Source organism: Silene latifolia, chromosome 2, assembly GCF_048544455.1.
Source record: "Silene latifolia isolate original U9 population chromosome 2, ASM4854445v1, whole genome shotgun sequence".
NCBI lineage: Eukaryota > Viridiplantae > Streptophyta > Magnoliopsida > Caryophyllales > Caryophyllaceae > Silene > Silene latifolia.
The window spans coordinates 71,858,474-71,871,368 of NC_133527.1; positions in this window are offsets into that span (position 1 = coordinate 71,858,474).

Consider the following 12,895-nt stretch of genomic DNA (forward strand, 5'->3'; position numbering starts at 1 on the left):
TATTTATTTATTTAATTAATTAATGTATAATAGGAATAGCTATGTAATTTGATTGTAATAGTTATTTTTACCGGCGTTTCCAAAAGACGGATTTTACATGGAGACGGAGTCTATTTTAGAAGAGGTTCCAAATCCCACAAGACGGTGCATGCTTGGAAGAGGTTCCAATGAAGATGCTAGGGACCAAGGAGTTGGTTTCCGAATATGTAATAGTCTAGTTAATTTGATTAGCTAGGTGGCCATACTAGGACTTATCTGTTTTTGCATGTTTTATTTATTTTATGCTAGTTCATCATGCCGAAATCACCACACATGCATTTTATTTGGTTTCATGCTTTTATTTTTCTATTGTCGATTTAAAGTTATCGAAGATTCGCCTAGTTAGTTCACTTAAAGGAGAATGATAACTAATTGACAAGATCTCTCGCATTCTTTTAGTTTAAAATTGAGATTAGCCTTACCAATTATTAACACTTATGAATCCCTTGTTCATTAGAGTCATGCTCGCCCAAGCGGGGTGTTCTCTTTTTACCTCGGGTAAGTAGGGTGATAAGGGTTATCACGCGCCAAAATTGGTTGGACTCAACGGGGTATAAGACGGACTTGTATTCCGGGGCTAGTAGATGGGTTTGTTGAAATCCGTCGATCAAGAGCTCTAAAGGTAGAATTAGTCAAGCGTTGACTTACCGAATTTACACAATTATGGAATGTTTCACCCAAGCGATACTTATTTTTGTCTAAAGACGGATCTTGGACTCATTTATACTCTCTCCGTACCACACCAAAGGTAACATTTACTATAAACGGACGTACCACACCAAAGGTAACATTCCTTATTTGGCCCACAACATTACCAAGTTATCCTTATAAACATTTGATATTTACACAAAATGCCACTACATACCCCACCTACGAAACCACAATTAAACACTCAATTACATACCTCACCTATTTATTCCCTCTTTACCCTTACTTTTTCCACTTTTTCTTAAATACTCCATTTTTTCCTACGTTACCTTTGGTGTGGTATGGAGGGAGTATAATTTAGTGAGGGATCATTATATAAATGGACTTGATAAAAAAAAATGTTTATCAAGTTTTTAAAACATTGAATGTTAATTTTTTCCTATTTGTCGCTCATTCTCATAAATGTATTTACTATGACATCGCACATTTCATCCTCCTTTCATCCTCTATTTATTATTTTATTCGTTGTCGTTCTTTTATAGAAAGCGGTTTCTTTGATGGAATTTGGTAGCAATGATTGAAAATATGATTTACCAAATCACCTACATACCTTATAACGATTTTTGCGATTATTTTACAACTAGCGTCCATACATATGAAAAGGGATTTCGTGTTGCAAACTCTTATTGCGAGTTTAAAAGGGAGTCACATTTTATCAAGAGAGTCTTGGTTTCGGAAGTGACACCTCCGTCATGATGATGACATTTAGTTTTAATTACTCAAGAGTAATTCAAAGTTTGCGAAAAGAGTTTCCAAAAACACAAAGAATACTCCAACATGATACCGTCAAATGGCTCACTACGAGAAAGGCCAAATCGATTGTTTATGCGCTAAAGAGTTTAGACATATGACGACAATTGAACGGTTGGGTAGTCCAATTTCGCAAGAAGTTGAGATTTTGCCACATGTTGCACTCACTTTATAGTAATTTACTCTTACTAAGTGTATAAATATCACGAATGACATGAAGAGAGGTGTTAATGAGATTCACTTTTGCTTGTTGAAGCAAAGAGGAATGTGAAAGTGAGTGGGAGTTAAGAAGAAGCAACCCTAGATGTATGCGATAGGACAAAGTTGAAGGAGACATCTACTCAAAGGATAGGTTAGTTCCACTATCTTGGTATGAGATACCAAGCACGGGTCATTTCTTTGTAAAGAAGTTTACATGAATTAATAAAACGTAAGACGTCTAGCATAGGACATTTTTGTATCGAAATGATGCTAGAGTAGCAACGATTTCTATACCGACAAATGTACCTAAATTTGTTTTTAAAAGAATGTAATCATCTATGTTTATACATAGAAGGCATCACTCATGTGATTTAAAACAAAAGGTTGTACCTATTCCTATGATAATTTTGTGGTTGGTTTAGACCACACAAGTTAGAGGTATTTTACATTCTTCTCGAAAACTAAATATTATTCTATCTTGTAGATTTTAAAGTATCTAATCCGGTGAACCCGATTGATCAAACCTCAAGTAAATTCGTTTAACATGTAAACGATAAGCACATCGAACAACTATTTGATTTAGAATCTTATGGTGTGTGTGCATGAATTATTATTTCTTTTGCAGAAAAGAAAAACAAATATTGAGGTGATTGACCATATACATACGGATGTGTAAGGCCAACAGTAGGTTATATATACTTCGTTACTTTTACCGTAATGTTAAGTAGATATGAAAACTTCGTATCTACTTAATAAGACATAAAAGTGATTTTTTGAAACGTGGAATATTTTTAAAATGAAGTAGTAAACCAAAAGCTCGGAAAGATCAAAATGTTGATCGGAAATTTCAAAGTAATGACTTTGAAGGTCAAATGGGTAATATCAAGTAATGACCTTGATAATCACTAAGATGATTGTGAACCAGTTCACATATACCTTCTCCTAGGGACACCATAGAGTATAGTGTATTCAAGAAGATAAACCAAACTTTATGAGATATAGTTTGAGGTTTTTCGCAATTTTGTAAGCTAATTTCTCACTAAAATTAAAAAACCCGACTATAATAGCCTAATTGACTCCATATGAGATATGGATAGGGAGGGTCCCTAGCTTGTCATTTTTATATATTTGGGATCATAAATGTTTATGTTCAGGACCAATTTATGTATTTATGAGGGTGATCCAAACTTGAACCACATGGTTTTCACTCCTTCGAAACGAGAATAAAGAGTTTTTGGCTCGTAATGCTGTCTTTCTAGAAATATTTTCATTTTCTGAAAGACAGAGTGGGAGAAATTTTGAACTTACGGAAGTCCAAGACCCACAAACTGAGTACAATGCAAGGAGACGTTCTTTATTGAGGCTTAGTGGTTATAAGGAGATAATTTTGCGATAATATTGCGTTACTTTTCTAAAGTGACGAGTCTTCAACCCTTATCAATGGCTTTTCTATAGTATGAACTCTATGTGATGGCATGACACCATGCAATTTGTGATATGGAAGGAAGCATGAGATATTTTCGAGACTTAATTTGGGGTGAATACTTTGCACCAAATTAAGTTATCTTGATCCTGTCATAAAGGTTACATAAGATGTTTCAATTTCGAGTTGGTTACAGAGAGTTTGTGACAACCCAAATACCTTTATCAATTCATATGTTCTTAGCAATATTGCCTCTCATAATGATGGGACTGACCAATGGATAATAAAACTTTCTCCTTGAATGTAACTCATGAAGGGAGAAGGTTTGTTGATCTTGTCAATGCTAAGAAGCCTAGCATGCTTGAAAGATCCCTTTTGTGATCTTATATACGTCAAGGAATTGGAACCTTGGGTTCAATCATGTCGTTAATCAGAATGGTATTACTCGAGTTGTCGAGGTACCATGATGATACATGGAGTTTAGTGGGAGCTAAGGTGAGTTTCTTAGTCTAAATATGTGTTTGACATATTAGTGACTAGAAATATTCTCGGGTGAATACTTGAGAGTAGCATGGCACATCTTAAATATCCAGATCTAATGAGATAGATCTCCATGGATATTAGCATTTTAGTCAAGAGACTTATGTGATAAGATTTTTGACTCGTTCAAGTTGTTGAACACAAAACATGATCTCTTTTGCTTCCGCTGCAGGATCTATTAAATATGCTAAAAGCTGCTCTCGTCGGGACTTATCATATTAAGAATATGCGAAGTCATTAACAATCATTTCCTAGTGAGTGTCACTAGATGATTATCAAGAGCATCCTTGAGTACTTGAGAAGCACTAAGGATATACTCTTGTAGTTTGGAGGAATTTATGAATTTTGTGTAAAAGGGTTACACGATAACATTCCGATGTTTATAAGATGTTATGGGCCTAGTTTAGGAATGGTTAGCATGTAAAAGTGTTATGTGCATAAAGAATAATATGTATAAGGAGTTATACATATATGTGTAAGGAGTCATACATATTAGATGTCATATGAAGGATATGTATGTATAAGTGTTATACGTACAAATCACGAACCAAAACTAAGTACATTACAACATCCGATGTTGTAAAAGAGACAGTTGATATCCGGAGTTTAATGGAACTAGAGTAGTTCTGTTAGCCGAATATCGTCTCCCGAGAGACTGTGAAAACAGTGGGAGTGTTTGACTGACTTTAGAACCAGAGTCTAAAAACTTGTTTAGACATGTACTCAGAAAGGTTATATGTGATGATAAGATTACATAGAACAAAGGAAAATAGCAATGGAAATTAGAGTGATGCAACTGTTGCTAATCCTCTAACCAAAGTCGTTGGCATAAGGTAGACATGATAGTTATGTCATCTCAATGTGATTGAGGAGTATAACTAAATTGCTGAAAATAGTTATGTAAATATTGGATAGAGTATTAATATTTACGTAAGTGATGATCACATTCATTGTTTGAGTCTCTTCAAGAACTCAATTATTTAGTTTTGGCTGAAAACATTTAATACCTTATTTATCCGAATTGGTTGTGGAGACAATGTTAAACCCTAATTCAAGTGAATAGGATGAACATTGTATTAGCCCCTAGTCACTTAATGAGGTGACGTCTCAGAGTGACTAGATTGTAAGACGATTGATGGTGGGTTCAGCACCATAAGGTCATAGGGATGACTAGTCTTTTACATAGGCAGACTATGGGACACTTTGCCGGGCAGTGACATATATAGAGTCCCTTAGATATATTGCAGACGCCTGGTTGTGGCAGGGACTTCTATGATATTCCTATGAGTCGATTCTTCAAACTGGAGACAATTATCTGAGCCAGTGCAGTTTTCGAATGACTTTGGTTTTTGTCTCAGGTCGTACCATGAAAGGAGGCCAAAGGGCATCTACTGGGTCGTGGTGATCTGTATTGTGCAAAAGGATAGATAGGGCGGACATGAATTGTCCACCCACGTTTGGTTTATACATCTCTAAGCCACTCGAGGAGTTGTGACTGGGAAATGCGTAGACACGCTCAGAAGTAATCTATGGTAGATTTTTCCGGTCTTGCAGTCACACTCCTGATCGAGAAAACCACTCACGATATGTTCATGTGCAAGTGCGACCTAAAAGACACCTTGCATTGAGTGGGAGATAGTTATTAAAACGGACAAGAGAATCCGTAACACAACCTTGTATAGTACAAGCAGTATATTGTTGGGATAAGGTGTTATCCACAATTGTGTGTTATAATCATCGCACAACTTGTCTCGGACAAGTGGGAGATTGTTGGAGTAGTTGTCCTCCATAATAGTACGCGACCATATTAAATCTCATTAAGGAATATGCATGGGATATTCATTGGCAATACTAGTCAGCTGATCAACGTATATCGGTAACGGTTGGCCAACTAGGGTTTGACGTTACTGTCGTGAGACGGCGGTGCTCAGCTGATCCCTTTCGGTCACACCTAAAGGAACGATCCCCAACACGAAAACTAATTAATTGTATGAGATACAGTTTAATTAGTCCCTTGATATATTGGCTAAAAAGTTAGTCGATTAATTTATTTAGAGAGATATCGAATTGTGAACTCGAGGCGCGGAAATTGTTATTTAATTATGCGATAATTGAATAATAATTTATTTGAGACGGGAATTAATGATTAAGCAGTTAATTGTTAAATTAGTACTAATTGACTGATGTGATTAGTATTGGTACGTAAATATATGTGTAGCTGTACATATTTATTTACGGAGTGTTTTTAAAGACGGAATTAATTGGGAAATATTTTTAACATAAAAGATGCTAAAGACGGAAGATTTATATCGATTTGTGAGACAAATTGTAAAATCGAAATGGACCCATGTGAGGGCACATTACACGGTTCAAAGTTGTGAGTGGAAGGATCGTGATTTATTTTCATGCATGCTTTTTCTTCCACTAAACTTTGTTCTTCCCAATTAACTTTTTTATTCTATTCAAGACCCACTTTCATTGGGTCATAAAAAGAAAAGAAAAAAACACTCCCCATAAGACCCCATTGAACCGTCCAAAGCATGGTGGACAACAACACTTGTGTTGTTCATTTTTCCACTCAACTTTTGCATGTGGAAAATTCTAGAGTACATCTCTCTAAAATCCAAGGAAAATCAAATTACTAATTGCTAGTAATAAATCTTAAATATTTACTTGTTAGTAATATTTACATATTATCAATGGTGTCCTAAATAAAATATCTAGTTAATATATATTTAGTATTTTGGGTAAGTTCTTGGGTGTAATTTGAGACGAGGCTTTCTCTTTGGAAGCTTGGATTTATGGAGGATCTTGCCATATATTGAATAGCTCAAGAACAACCAAGATGGTGATCTTGTTGTGCCTAATATTACCATTCTCAATGTAAAGAAAATTGTTTTCCTCTTCTTTTATATTTTAATGCTCATATATTACATGCATAATGCATAGATCCAAAGATTTAAAAAAATAAATAAATTTTGATAACCTAATTAGAGAGGTCTAATTTGGGGTTATGGTTTTTCAAGGTCCTCATTATCTTTGTCTTTTTACTGATTGTTGTCTTGTTGTGTTAATCACTGTCGGTCCCCTTTCGGTTTTTGTTCCTTGCTTTTTTTCTTACGGTGTTTAGATTGTCTCTGGATTTTGAGGTCTCTTGACTTTGTCACGGTGGTTATTCAGTTCACTCAACATTGATGGCTTTTGGTGTTCTAGTACTTGATATATTGTTATTATTGTCAATTAGAGACGATATGAATAATGCGTAGAAAGCGTTCTAATAAAATACAACTTATGTTTATCTTACTAATTAGGCTAAAATTATAAATTTATTTTCTTGAATGCAAAGGAGTTTGTTAAACTTTTTCAGCAAATAATACATTTATAATTCTTGTCAATTTGTCGGTCATGCAACATCGTCCTTGTAAATTCAATTGATTTCCAACGTATTGGGAAAAATATTATTCAAATGATTTTTGTATAAAGAAAGACCTAAGTTATATACTTAAATTACTAGTAAGGAGTTGATGACATGTGACTTATATAAATAATATTTTAGAATAAATACGCATTCAATATTTTTTAAAATAAATTTTATGTGAGCAATTTTTGGGAGGATACACGAGAAAATGTATCTGTTCAACAATGACATCATTCTAATTTCATTTCTATATCTCTTGTCAATTAGAGTCATCTCTATATCTCTTGTTGTTGGTGAACTTTTATGTGAGAAGTTTTAATGCCTATCTCAATGAATTCCAAAGAAATAAGGATACACAATTTGTATTATTATACTTCCCTTTTTTTAATTATCACCTCATTTGCTTGTGCGCAATAATTAAGATTAGGAAAATGTTTGCAATTGGTGGAGTAATGTGAGAATTTTACCCTTAAACGATGACATTTTTTTGTAATTTTTAAAAAAAGTTATAAGAAGCATTTGGTAAAAAGCACGTCCCAAAGTAGAAATTAAAGAAAAAAAAGTGATAATATAAAAATAGACAAAAAAAGAGAAGTGGAGTGATAATTAAAAAATATTCGTAACAATTGATTATGAGAAAAGAAAAATATATACAAATCATTACAATAAAAATAAACATTTCTCGAAGAAATATTGGGAGTGCTAGAAGAAAATATTTGATGGAAAACAAAAAATGATTTAACGGCTTGAAAGCATTCAAAGTTGAAAGAATGGATGGAGAAAGATCATAGGATTCCAATCAAAAACCATGCAAAATATTTACCTTGATCCACATTAAAAGATCCCATTTATATCCTTGGAGCATATAACTTCAACACTTCCATTAAGACATTTGATTTACAATCTGTTTGTTGACTAAGATATTTGATTTAAAACCGGATTGACAAAATACAAGTTGAAGAGTACACGGAAAACTAATAAAGTGCACGAAAGAGTGTAAGACAATTTAGTACAATTTATTAAATTTGTCAATTAATATTCAAAGGGTTGGAATATATAATGTAACATGTCACCAATAATTAGATATTCATACTAAAATTTGATATTGCGCATACAGCATAATAAAAAAAATGGAAAACTCAATAAAAATGAAAAATATATTCAAGTCAAAAGATAATTGCAAAGAAGTTCCATAACCATTATTTCCAAATTTCGTGCAATGTTTTTGATATGTGAGTATGCATGTCATCCTCCTGCAATTTTAATATAAACACAATAATAATAATAATAATTAAATATGATTCTAACTCTTAATTAATTTAAAACATAAAATGAATAAAAAAATTAAAAAATTCAATTGGTTATATATGCATACTTTACTCACCAACTTTTTGGATGAAAATGAGAAATAGGATTTTTGTAATATTTATATAAGAATTTTTTTGTAATTAATTATCTAACTAATTTCAAGAATTTATTTGAGAGAAGAAGAAGAATGTTTTGTGAACTAAGGGGGAGATAAAAAATTATGGTGAAATAAATACAAAGTATAATAATTGTGAGAAAAAACCAAAAGACCATTTATTAAATAAAAGAAATAAAAATTAAATTAATAGGTAGATTGATACAAATTTATGAGAGGAAAATAAAGACTTTGTATTAATTTGTTTTTTTTTGTGTTTGCAACTAATATTTTTTATTTTGTTTGTATTTTATAAGTATGTAACACATGGTTAGAGATTACTTTTAGATAGATAATTGACAGGGCTGTCGTATATCTATCAAAAATAATTAACAAAACTAACTATATAGCTAGGGAAGTCAGGTCGATCTCCTCAGGGAGGCAAGATATCTGTATTAATACCTATCAAAAATAACTAACTATATAGATAGGGAAGTCAGGTCAATCTCCTCAGGGAGGCAAGATATCTGTAAGAGTCCGTCTATTTGGTCACAAATGGGGGGGTTTGTAATTGGTTTTCTAAACTAAAATATTTAAAGGAAGAGAAGCAAGGAAAGAGCAATAAAGACAAAAAATGAGAATAAACTATCAATAGAGAGGTGGCATGTCAGGATTTTGATTCACTACGGTAGTCCAGTGACTCAACTATAAACAACTTAGATAAATTACTGCGAGACGGATATGGAAAGGTCCTTCCGGTCCACTTTCTACCCTAGATTCCCACTAACTTAACTTCCGTCCTCGTCAGGGTAGTCTACTGTTCATAGCAGACCTATTTAGTCCAATATTTCTATCCAGGATTAAATTTAACCAGATTAAAAGGGTGACTCAGAAGCGTGCACTCAACTAAGTCGGTAAATACAGTTATATTGCTATGGGGACAGAGTCTCACAATTAATTCATCTAACCTATTTACTATATCGTCACATTTCTATCGTAGATCCCCTAATCCTAACATGAAACAGATTTAGCTACTCATGCTATTAATATTATCAAAACAAATAACAATGAAATAACTAACATTAAACATAATGAAATAATAATAAAATTGCATAAAAGAATTAGGGCAGAAATTAAAGAGAATAAAACAAGTAATTAAAGTAAACAAAATAAAGAATTAAGATTAAAAGAGAGTAAGGGATTACAATCGCAAGAATCCGGCGTAAAGAACAACTAAATCCGAGCGAGAAAATCCGAAAGCAAAAGTTACAGTGAAAGAGAGAAAGCAACGTAGTGTTTACAGTGGAATCTTTTTTCAACTCTTTTTTTCATTTTCATTCATTTTTTTCTTTTCATTCCCTTTGATTTTTCCACCAACTTCTGAAATCAGATATATAACCAAACTGCAGTAAAGTATTCCAAACAACTACTCATCACTAGCTTGGCTAGGGTAGGCAGAAATATAGAATGTAGCTAATAGGACTTAAAGACAATTTGGCTATATGAGGTTCATGGGTAGAACGAAATAAAAGGGAAATGCCCCTCCTAACATGTGTCACCATCCACAGACCGAATGTGTACAGGTATTAAGAAGGCTAGACTCATGCTTATGCGATTTGATGTTACATGCCTTACAGAGAGTACTACTCACATCCTAAATGAAACCGGTCATGAATGTCACCAGTTTATAAAGGTCTAACCTCAGAATGTAATGTAGCTTGCCAATATGTGAGTCAAGTCTATTCGTTCAGATAAGAGAGAAACGAAAACTCGTAGATTATGCACATTATCATGCCAACTAAATGCCAAGAATATGCAGGGCTAAGGTAGGGATTCAATGTAGCGTTAAAGTTCAAACGTTCCGACTCAATTAAACGTGAAATTTTTTAATTTTATGTGATTTTTTTAATTTAAAAACGACAATGCATGCGGAAGTAAATAAACGTGCAAACGGAAATGCAAGAAAACATGCAGACACAGATATGGATGCATACCTCCCCAAACTACAATGCCCTCATTGTACCAAATATAGGGAAAGAAATGCAAACAAAGGAAAAAAGGAAAGCAGGGGTCGGAATACTTACAAGACGTCATGAAAAGGGACCTCCCCAAACCGATCATGAACATGGGAGGTCATAAGAAGTCAAGCAGTAGCTCAACAGACGAAAAGTAGCATCTTTAAGATGAAACAGCTCGATCGAGTGGCTTGGAATAGCTCGATCGAGTGAAATCGTGTCAGAAATGCTCGATCGAGTGAAATTATTACTCGATCGAGTAGTCGTGGATATGCAGCTTGTCGATCGAGTATAGATGTTACTCGATCGAGTGATTCTCAACTCAAATGTGCTCGATCGAGTAGAAAAACTACTCGATCGAGTTAATACACCTGCAAAACACGATTAAAGAGCAGGGGAAAAACAAAGGATGCATAGTTCAGCGTTTAAAGTTCAACAAAAAGCTAAATGCGAAGGAAAAAGTTCAAAAAAAAATACAAGAAAACAATCCGGGTTGCCTCTCGGAGAGCGCAGGTTTAAGAGGTCCCGCACGACCTTTCTGGCATCAATTAACTGGCGCGTCAAGCTCGTCGAAGTACAGGACTTCAACACGATTGTTTGCTTCATTTGCTTCGTGATAATGCTTCACATATTGCCCATTCGCCTTGAACCGGTTTCCCTCAGGCTTTCTAGCTCAACGGATCCAAATTTAGTAACAACTGTCACCGTTTAAGGACCACTCCATTTGGACTTCAGCTTGCCAGGAAACAATCGCAATCGGGCATTAGACAGCAACACCTTCTGCCCGACATGAAATTCCCGAGGTAGAATTCTTTTGTCATGCCATCTCTTCGTCTTTTCCTTGTAAATGCGCGAGCTGTCATAGGCATTAAGCCTAAACTCTTCCAATTCATCTAGCTGCAAAAGACGATTCTGACCACACAACTTAGGATCAAAGTTAAGCTCACGAATTGCCCACCAAGCCTTATATTCCAACTCAACAGGTAAATGACTTGATTTCCCATAAACTAGCCGATAAGGTGATGCACCAATCGGTGTCTTAAAGGCAGTTCTGTAGGCCCATAATGTGTCTTCTAATTTAAGACTCCAGTCTTTCCATGATTTAGAAACTACCTTAGACAAGATCTCTTTAAGCTAGCGATTAGAGACCACAACCTGACCACTAGTTTGGGGATGATAACCCAAACCACGCCGGTGTTGAACACCAACCTTAGACAGAATGGAAGTTAGTTTCTTCTCTTTAAAGTGCATTCCCCCATCACTAATGACGACCCTAGGGACACCAAATCGGGGAAATATAACCTTTTTGAACATTTTAATCACGATCTTGGCATCATAATGGGGTGAGGCGATTGCCTCTACCCACTTCGACACATAATCGACAGGTACTAAAATATACCTGTTACCTTTACTAGATGGGAACGGTCCTTGGAAATTAATGCCCCAGACATCAAAAACCTCAACCTCTAAGATACTATTTTGTGGCATCTCATGTCTCTTTGAAATGTTCCCTGATCATTGGCAGGCATCACAAGCTGAAATAAAATCCTTAGCATCAGCAAACAAAGAAGGCCAGTAAAAACCAAACTGAAGTACCTTAGCCACGGTGCGCGATGGACCGTGGTGACCACCATAGGGAGAGGAGTGACAGTTTTCCAGGACTACTTTGGTCTCCCACTTCGGAATACACCATCTGTAGAGACCGTCTGCACATTCCTTAAACAAAAAAGGATCATCCCAGAAATGCTTAGCGTTACAGGCAGCTTGCCACTGATGACGTAGTTAGCTATATCTGCATACCAAGGTTCTTGGTTAACAATAGAAGACAATATGGCAAATAAAGAATCATCAGGAAAAGACTCATGAATAGGTAAATAATCTTCCCCCTCTGGTCGCGACAGTCGCGGCAGATGATCAGTTACAACGTTCTCAACTCCTTTCTTATCTTTAATCTGCAAATCAAACTCCTGGAGAAGGAGTATCCATCTCAATAGCCGTGGTTTAGCCTCCTTCTTGGCAAGGAGATGCCTCAAAGCTGCATGGTCAGTAAAAACAGTAACTTCTGACCCAATCAAATAAGAACGAAATTTCTCTAAGGCATAAACTACAGCTAGCAGCTCTTTTTAAGTGGTGGTGTACTTCACTTGAGCCTCATCCAGAGTTCGGCTCGCATAGTAGATTGCATTTAAAGCTTTGTCTTTCATTTGGCCTAGCACTGCTCCTAATGCATAGTCACTGGCATCACACATTATCTCGAATGGCAAATCCCAGTTAGGAGGCTATATGGTCGACGCAGATACCAAAGCCTGCTTTAACCTGTTAAAAGCAGAAAGACACTCATCAGTAAACACAAAAGGGGCATCCTTAAGTAGCAGCTGTGTAAGTGGTTTAGCAATTTT